General features: G+C 43.0%; 1 long non-coding RNA gene across 1 annotated transcript; it reads right to left on the reverse strand.

Annotated features, from left to right (window-relative positions):
* Positions 1–5,864: 5,864 nt before the first annotated feature.
* LOC142046199 (uncharacterized) lies at positions 5,865–6,579 on the reverse strand. Its single transcript, XR_012655098.1, has 2 exons — positions 6,419–6,579; positions 5,865–6,067 (listed from the first exon to the last, which is right to left on the reverse strand). It is a non-coding gene; the product is annotated as an uncharacterized LOC142046199 (long non-coding RNA).
* Between the last annotated feature and the right edge of the window lie 1,151 nt (positions 6,580–7,730).

Raw genomic sequence — 7,730 nt, forward strand, 5'->3', positions numbered from 1 at the left:
TACGCGGCTGCTGTCCCTTCCCTGTTCCAACTGCTCCTGTGTGGGCCAACTGCTGCATTGCAAGGGAAGGAGGAGAGAAAAATTCTTGCTCCTCTGTTTCCTGCTTCCCTGATAGGCTGTGAGAACCTAAGGGAGCACAGGATAGGAGTTTGATGGGCTCTACCTGTGCTTAAGGGAGCACGTAGCAAAGGACAGCAACACTCACACCACAGTTACCCAGGGCAGTCCAGGAGAGGGCAAAAGACAGAGAAACTGAGAATCAGCAACCAGTTATGGTTCCCTCATTCTTTGCTTGGCCCTAGGCCTGGCATCTGGTTAGAGCAGCTGGTGGCTGCCCTAACTTACATAAACTGGTTATGGTTCCCAATCCTCAACAAACCAGTGGGGATAATTGGAATATATTGAACTCCAGCCATGCCCCTTTCCCAGCTCCTGTCCACTTCTCTCTACCTTCAACTCTGCAGGGAAGGAGTATAAGCTTTGGCTATACTGTCTTGATGCTGTTGGGGACTTCCCTTTCTCTAGGGGAATCCCCAGCAGAGAATTTGTGGGTAATTTCTGTTTCCTTTACACTGCCTAAAGCAGTACAAAGGAAGTGGGACAGAGTATACAATCTGTTTTAAGTATTGATTGTGGCCCCTGACATTTTTGAAATATGTTCAGCTCTCATGGTGGAAAAGTTGGACACTTTGATTTCTTTTGTGGTAGAAACCTTCTCTTCAACCATGCATAACCTGTTTATCCCATTTCCTCCATAGGTAGAAGAACTAATAGCTCTTCTGTATTTTATCCATCTTTGATCATGTGGTTAAAGAGGTTATGAAGCCAGTACAAAAGAACAGGAATTTAGAAAAGAACAGAAGATACTGACTTATTTTATCTACCCTCACCTCTCAATGTTTTCTTCCACCTCAGAATTAGATAGATAATGCAAAGAGTGTATGCATTAAAATGGCTTTAAAAATAACGTTTTTTGCTGTAGCAACTAGAAGAGATTATTCTTAAAATAGTGGATTCAGTTGTTAACAGTTTCTGTCTTTAACCTATCATGGTATTATCCTCTGCAATTATCTTAAGTTAGGCTTTAAACTAGCACGTAAAAACAAGCCTCCACTCTTGACACTAAGCAGTGATTTATTTCCTACCTTGAAGAAAAAGTCAGGATTTTATTAAGAACACAGAAGCAAGTTATAACTTCCCTCCTACTCTCACCCATCCCTAATATGTTTTATCTTTATTCTTTAGAATCCTGGATAGTAAAGCACTTGAGACCCGTGAGGATCGCTGATTCCACATTGTTATTGGTCTAGTTTTTTTCTTCTGGTTCCAATTGAATGATAGTTAGTGGAAGCTGCTTCAGAGCACAGGAGAGGAGCAGCAGCTGAGGAGTCCTGATTTTATAGGGGATAGTGGAAGAAAAAAGGTCTATAGATGTTTGCATGAGACTTAAGTCTATTTTCATATTTAATGGTTTGAACAAATTGGGATAAACAAGTATAATCTAATCTTCGGGGGGGGGGAGGGGCTTGTTCTGTTTCAGAACATAAAGAAGACAAACTACTGCTAACTTGTCTCGATGCCCATACAATTATTTTCCCTTAGGATTGTAGGAAAAATACTTTGCTTAAAATAGTTTTCTGTCAAGGCACTAGGAAAATAACAGGCTTGTCATTGTTCAGGATTCAACCATGACTGTTTTGATTTTGAACATGATTTTTTTTAGCAATCACAATTCATGAAATTAAATTGAAAATCTAATATTATTTCTGTTGTTGCTACCTCCCCTAAAACTTTTCCCTGCTTCTCCACTGCACCCCACTTTACGTGCTGGCAGCTGTAATGTAAAATGAATAAGAATTATGATCTCTGAATTGCTGCATCTCAGTGCTTCAGAGATCAGGATTCTTGTAAATTTCTCTTTACAGTTGCCAGCATAGATAGCAGAGTTCAGCCAAGTAGCAATAAAGGCAACAGTAAATCATGGGGAAGACACACACCTTTGGGGAGAGTGTGAGGAAAAACAAATTGGAAAGAGAGAGGAAAAGTAAAGTATGGGAGAGGAGGAAAAAAAGAAAATATGTAGTGGGCCACATATTATCTGGTCTATTTTGGCTGCTTTGTGTTATTCCAGCAGTGCGAAGGAGTCATGCAACCAGCAATAGGAGGGGAAGCCGTGGGTAACATAGAGCTACTGTAGAGGCTCCTGCATCAACCCTCCTTCCAATCTCAGCCTCCCAGCATAGGTGCACAACTAGGAAAAAGGGGGTATCGTCAGCTTTTCTACCCAGTTGGCAGAACAGCCTCAAGGCCAAAGCCCTGAAGCTACTCAAATCTGCTAAGAGGCTACTCTAATGCTCCACCATCGCAGAGTCCCAGATCTCAGACTCCAGTGATTTTTCAGTCCCAGAGCCCAAGCTCTGCCAACCCAAGTCAGCTGACCTGGGCCAGCCATGGTTTTTTTTAATCCCTGTGGTGACATACCCACAGAGGCTTCCTTAAAGGAAGAAACCTTAACAGAAGGGTCCCTCACTCAATAGTATGTAGCTGCTAAAACATGCTTAAGCCAGGGGACCCTACCTTGGATGATCTCAACTGTGATGTCTCTACCGCAGGAAGCCATAAACTTTCTTAAGTATTAAAAACTAAAGTTGTTCACCGTGTGCCAACGTTCTAAATAGCATGAGTTTTTAAAAAACACATAAAACTGAACAGAAACTATTCTTATGTGCATGTCTTAACATTCCAACATTATGGGTGAAATCCATCATGGGAGTTTTGTCATTGACTTCAAAAGGGCCAAGATTTCACCATATATATTAATAAATTACAAAAGTTTTCTAGAGCATATTGAATAATACAGTGGTAACTAATCTTTACTGTCTGAGAGTGAACCATTATTTCAAAAGGCCAAAATGAATATTTTGGTGCAGGTTGTTTTCCCTGTTCTAACCCATTTACACTGCTTAGTCTCATTCAAAAACTTAAGCTTTAAAATTGCAAGGCATGGCTCAGGAAACACATTGTCAATTCATAATCCAATACAAATTTTCTTCTTAACACAGTGGTCCTTGAAGGCTACCATTTAGAGCCCTGAGCCAGAGGTTGGACCCTTATGGAATAATATTGGGCCTGATTCTCACTCAGTTCCTACACATGATGTAGGGACAAGGGTAGGGGGTCAATGGTACCTTTTGGTTAATTTTGCTCTCCCTTGGCGAAATCCAGGCCTCATTGAACTAACTGGGAAAACTCTTTCCCTGTGGAAAAGTCTGCAAACTACAGGTGCACCTCACTGTGATTGGGCTTGGTGTAGTGGGTCTCCTACTCCTTTGGTGTCCCTGCAGACAGTTGCTTTGGCCCTGTGGTGAGCTGCCTCTTCCTGAGACTTGGCTCTCCTTGCCCTTGGGAACAAGCCTGAGTCCAACATGCCAGGTCTGGCAGTGTCACACTGGAGGTTTAGTCCAAATTCAGGCTTTTGGGGCTTACCAGCCCTTGACTCCAGGATCTTCATGCCCGTGCCCTAGATATACCGATATAGGAAACCAGGCTCGCTCTCTACTCTGGATTCCAGCCCAGAGATCCTGTATAAAGAAGAGGTAGTCTGTTTGTTAGACCTTCTCCTGTATTCCTGTGCTGATGTCTGCTGTGAACTGCAGCTAGGCCTTCCTCAGTTTCTTCGCTAGTTTACTTTTCTGCAAGTCCCAAACAAAGGGGAGCCAAACTAGTTATAAAAAAGACAAAAAGTTCTGCATAAGGCTCACCTGCCCCAATGAGGCTCCAAACCTTAGAAGTCTCTGGTTGGGCTCTGGCCCCATCTGGTCTGTCCTTCCAAGCACCATCCTTACCAAGTCTCCTGCTATATCAGGGAGACTCCCATCCACAAGCAAAAAATTCCCAATTCCCAGTTTAATAATGTTATTTACCACAACAGCAACACTCCCTCTCCTGCTAGGCCACAGCCATTCCATTACCTTGCTTGGGTGTCAATTACTTTGGGCTAGGATTGGGATCAGAGCATTCAATGTTCTATTTTTCAGCCTTGTCAGCATGTGCATGCTGCTCATGCAGTTGGCCCCACCCCAGCAGCAGCAGGTAGGCTCGCTCATGCATGCGCATGCGGGGGCTGTCCAGGCTCTCTCACTCACACTCCACCACACCCTGTGGGGAATGTCAGCATTGATAGCCTACAAGGTACTGCAGGGCATCCCCATGCTGCTCTCAACTAGGACTGTGGCTGCCACACACATCTAGTAGAGCTGCATCACAGACATGAATATCACATGCCCCCACCCAGTTGATGGAGCCAGGCAAGGGGAGAGAATACCCTTCCCCCAGCACCACTTGTATACATTCCCTTATATTCATACTGATTAATATTTTCAATTTAATTAATAGACACACACTATGAGTTCCCAAAGTAATATACAGGGACTTGTAGTGTGTGTCTATTCAAATGTACTTTATTAGCAAATTAAGTACCACCACAAATCTCCCTGATCTTAATTTGAAAATGCCTTTCAGTATACAAGGCAGTAGCTGGTTAGCCTCTGGCCCCAGCCAGGCCTGCCTTCACCAGGTTCACTCAAGAAGTTTATTTCCTCTCTGAGCTAGCTACCTCAGAGCTGGACTTTTCCTCTTTTATCACCACCCTGCAGGCTTGATACCTGGCACAGCTGTGAGGAGGTGGGGCTGATTGGGCCTACAGGCTGTCATTAACCCCTTCTTGTTCAGTATAGGGTTGTATATCCCTTCCCACTCTCACTGACTTCGAGGGCATCAGGATTTCATGTCCTCTATTCTGTGGTTCTACAAGGCCCTATTCTGCCCCTGGTGTAAATTAGATTAGCTGTAGTGTAGTATATGGGGACTCGGATCTGGACTGATGTAAAGCCCTTACATCAGCTGAGAAAGTTTCCAGCACACAGGATATTCTCAGAGAATCATCAATGCCCACTTCAAGGCACCTTTAAACTAACAGAGCAGTGTTAAAGGGCCTCAGTGTGAGAACTGAAAATGAAATGCATATCTCCATGATTAGATTTACAAGATCCATCCTGGTATATAAGAAGAAAGGCAATGTCCAGGTGATTCCTGATACCACAAAACTGGCAGCCCAGGCAGTGGCCTTTTACTATGATAACTTAGTGTAATTTGAAGGGGGTGTACATTACTTAAAAGGTTATTTATACCATCAGAATCTGCTGATTGCTCCTTTACTAGCCCTGTAAGAATTTATCTAGGGCATATTGCTAATTGGCACTGCTCCTAGCTTACGTGAAGAGCTTCTCTCAATGGGTCCCTTAGTAGGAACAGAAAAACCACAACTGTTTATATACAATATAAGAGACAAGGTAGGTGAGATATAGGGTGACCATATGTCCTGTTTTGGCTGGGACAGTCAGTTTTTTAAGCCTGGTCCTGGCTCTCCCAACTTTTTTGGCAAAAGTGGGCATTTGTCCTGTTTGCGCTGCCAACTTTATCAGAAGGAAAGGTTCAGGCTAGCCCCACATGGTGTCACATTTTCCCTTTGGGAAATCTGGTCACCCCAGTGAGACAATATCTTTTATTAGAACAATTTTTGTTGGTAGAAGAGACAGAAGACAAACTTTTGAGCTATACAGAGCTATTCTCAGGTCTGAGAAAGTTAATCAGTGTAAAGCTAAATATAAGGTGAAACAGGTCTTTAAGCATAGGCGTTAACATGTTGCAAGGGACCATTCAAAATGACTGTAGTAAGAAGTAGCTTGTTTCGGTGCTTTTTTAAACACGGGTGGGAATTATATCTGAATTCCTTTCATTTCTAGGAGAAACTTTTAAATGAGAAAGATTAGAACATGAAAACAGGTTATTTCAAAATAGTCAGCTTCTCAAAGGAGAGAAAGATTGTTTATTATACAGTAACATACAAAAATAATATTTAGGAAGAATAGGGAAAGCATCCAGAGACATGTGCCAACAGCATTTCCAGTCTTTAGGTTTATCAGCAGTGGTTCCTGGGATCTATATTAGTGATCTCCACGTATTCTACATTCATCAGTTAGGACAAGTACTGTAACATGATTTACACCTAAAATGGAGATGAGCACTGAAATGTAAATGTGGAATAGTGTGAAGATTTAAAAAAAAAACCTATAGATACTAAAAAAGGGAAAATATGGTGATTCATCATTAAATATTTATCTATTGTTTGTTTTTTCCCTGTTAATTGAAAAGAGGTTTGTATTAATAAAAAGTTTAGTGAAATCTAGCTAAAAATTAATTACAGATGATGGGAAGATTAAAGAATTAACATCTATACAATGTTTTGAATATAAGTATTATATTTTAATATATAGCAATATTTCAATAGCATAACCTATTCTTTTACAGGTTTGTCTAGTTCCAGGTTAATATCACAATTAGTAATACATCTACTTACCTGCATGTGGTAAGTGATATTAATTTACTTTAATAAAGTTATCCTACAGCACCTATGGCCAACTGAGGTTCTTCAAGTTATTTTATGTTGTTAGTTGCTCCAGGTTGTTAATATCATCAAGGTCTGCTAACGGACTGCAGAGCCCTGTGGTTGAAATCATTCAGGTAAATTCAAATGCTTAGTATTATAAATTAACAAGTTTGGCATCATTAAACCCTAGACTGGCCACTGTCCTTTCAGACCACTGTGCCATATCCCTCAATCCTTCCTCGGGTGGAGTTGTGCGGTACATTACTATTCCATTGCTGTCCCTCACGTCACTTCTGAAACACACTGCCAGTGTGAGGATGTAAGCATCCATCAGGGATCCCTTTACTCTGGTCTTGCTCCCTGATTGGCATTTGGCTTCCCTCTCTGGCTATGTGTTTGAGGCAGAAACAGGAGTTGGACTGATGGAAAGAGTGGGTGGACTGGCACTCTAAAAGTGTGCAGCACTCACTGGCAGGATCAGAGAGAGGTGAGGAGAGGGAGAAAATCAGAGGGGACAAAGAAACAGAAGAAAGACCATTAATCAGCATTCCCATGTGCTCTTATTATGGTTATCCTTCTCTCTCTCCTACATCCTCTGTCCTTTGGTGGAAGAGACAGAAGACAAGCTTTGTCCTCCTTTGTGTGCTACACTTCTGCTTCATCTTGTTTTAATTTATACCCTGACTTCTTTGGGGTATTGCCTTTTATTATGTGTTTGCACAACAACCAGCACTATGGGGCATGGATCCTGACTGGGGCCTCTGGAACTTATTACAGTATATAATAATAAATAGAAAAAAAGCAGAAGGGGAAATTCCACATCTCCCTCTAGGATGATGAAACTCTCCAGAGACCACCTGTCTGACCCAGGGCAGATCCTTGCCTTCTGTACCTTCCCTCCCTTTGTATTTAAGCTAGGATGTGCCCACCTTAGCCCTCTCAGCACCTAGCTTCCATCAGACCTAGACCCTCCTTTCATCTATCCAGGTGTCCAGTCCAGTGATGTCCATACATAACCCCCCTGCATCCATCTTCTGTAAATGTAATCCCGCAAGCATCTACCTTCCCTACACATAACTCCCCCCCACACACACAGCTGGGCACCCATCTCCCCTACACATAACACTCCCCCATACACACCCAGCTCTCCCTTACCTAACCCCCTCAGGCACCCAGCTCCCCCCTACCTACCCCTCAGGCACCCAGCTCCCCACCACCTACCCCCCCCCCCCCCCCCCCCCCCCCCCCCCCCCCCCCCCCCCCCCCCCCCCCCCCCCCCCCC

The sequence above is a fragment of the Chelonoidis abingdonii genome, chromosome 2, assembly GCF_003597395.2.
Source record: "Chelonoidis abingdonii isolate Lonesome George chromosome 2, CheloAbing_2.0, whole genome shotgun sequence".
In the NCBI taxonomy this organism is placed as follows: Eukaryota; Metazoa; Chordata; order Testudines; family Testudinidae; genus Chelonoidis; species Chelonoidis abingdonii.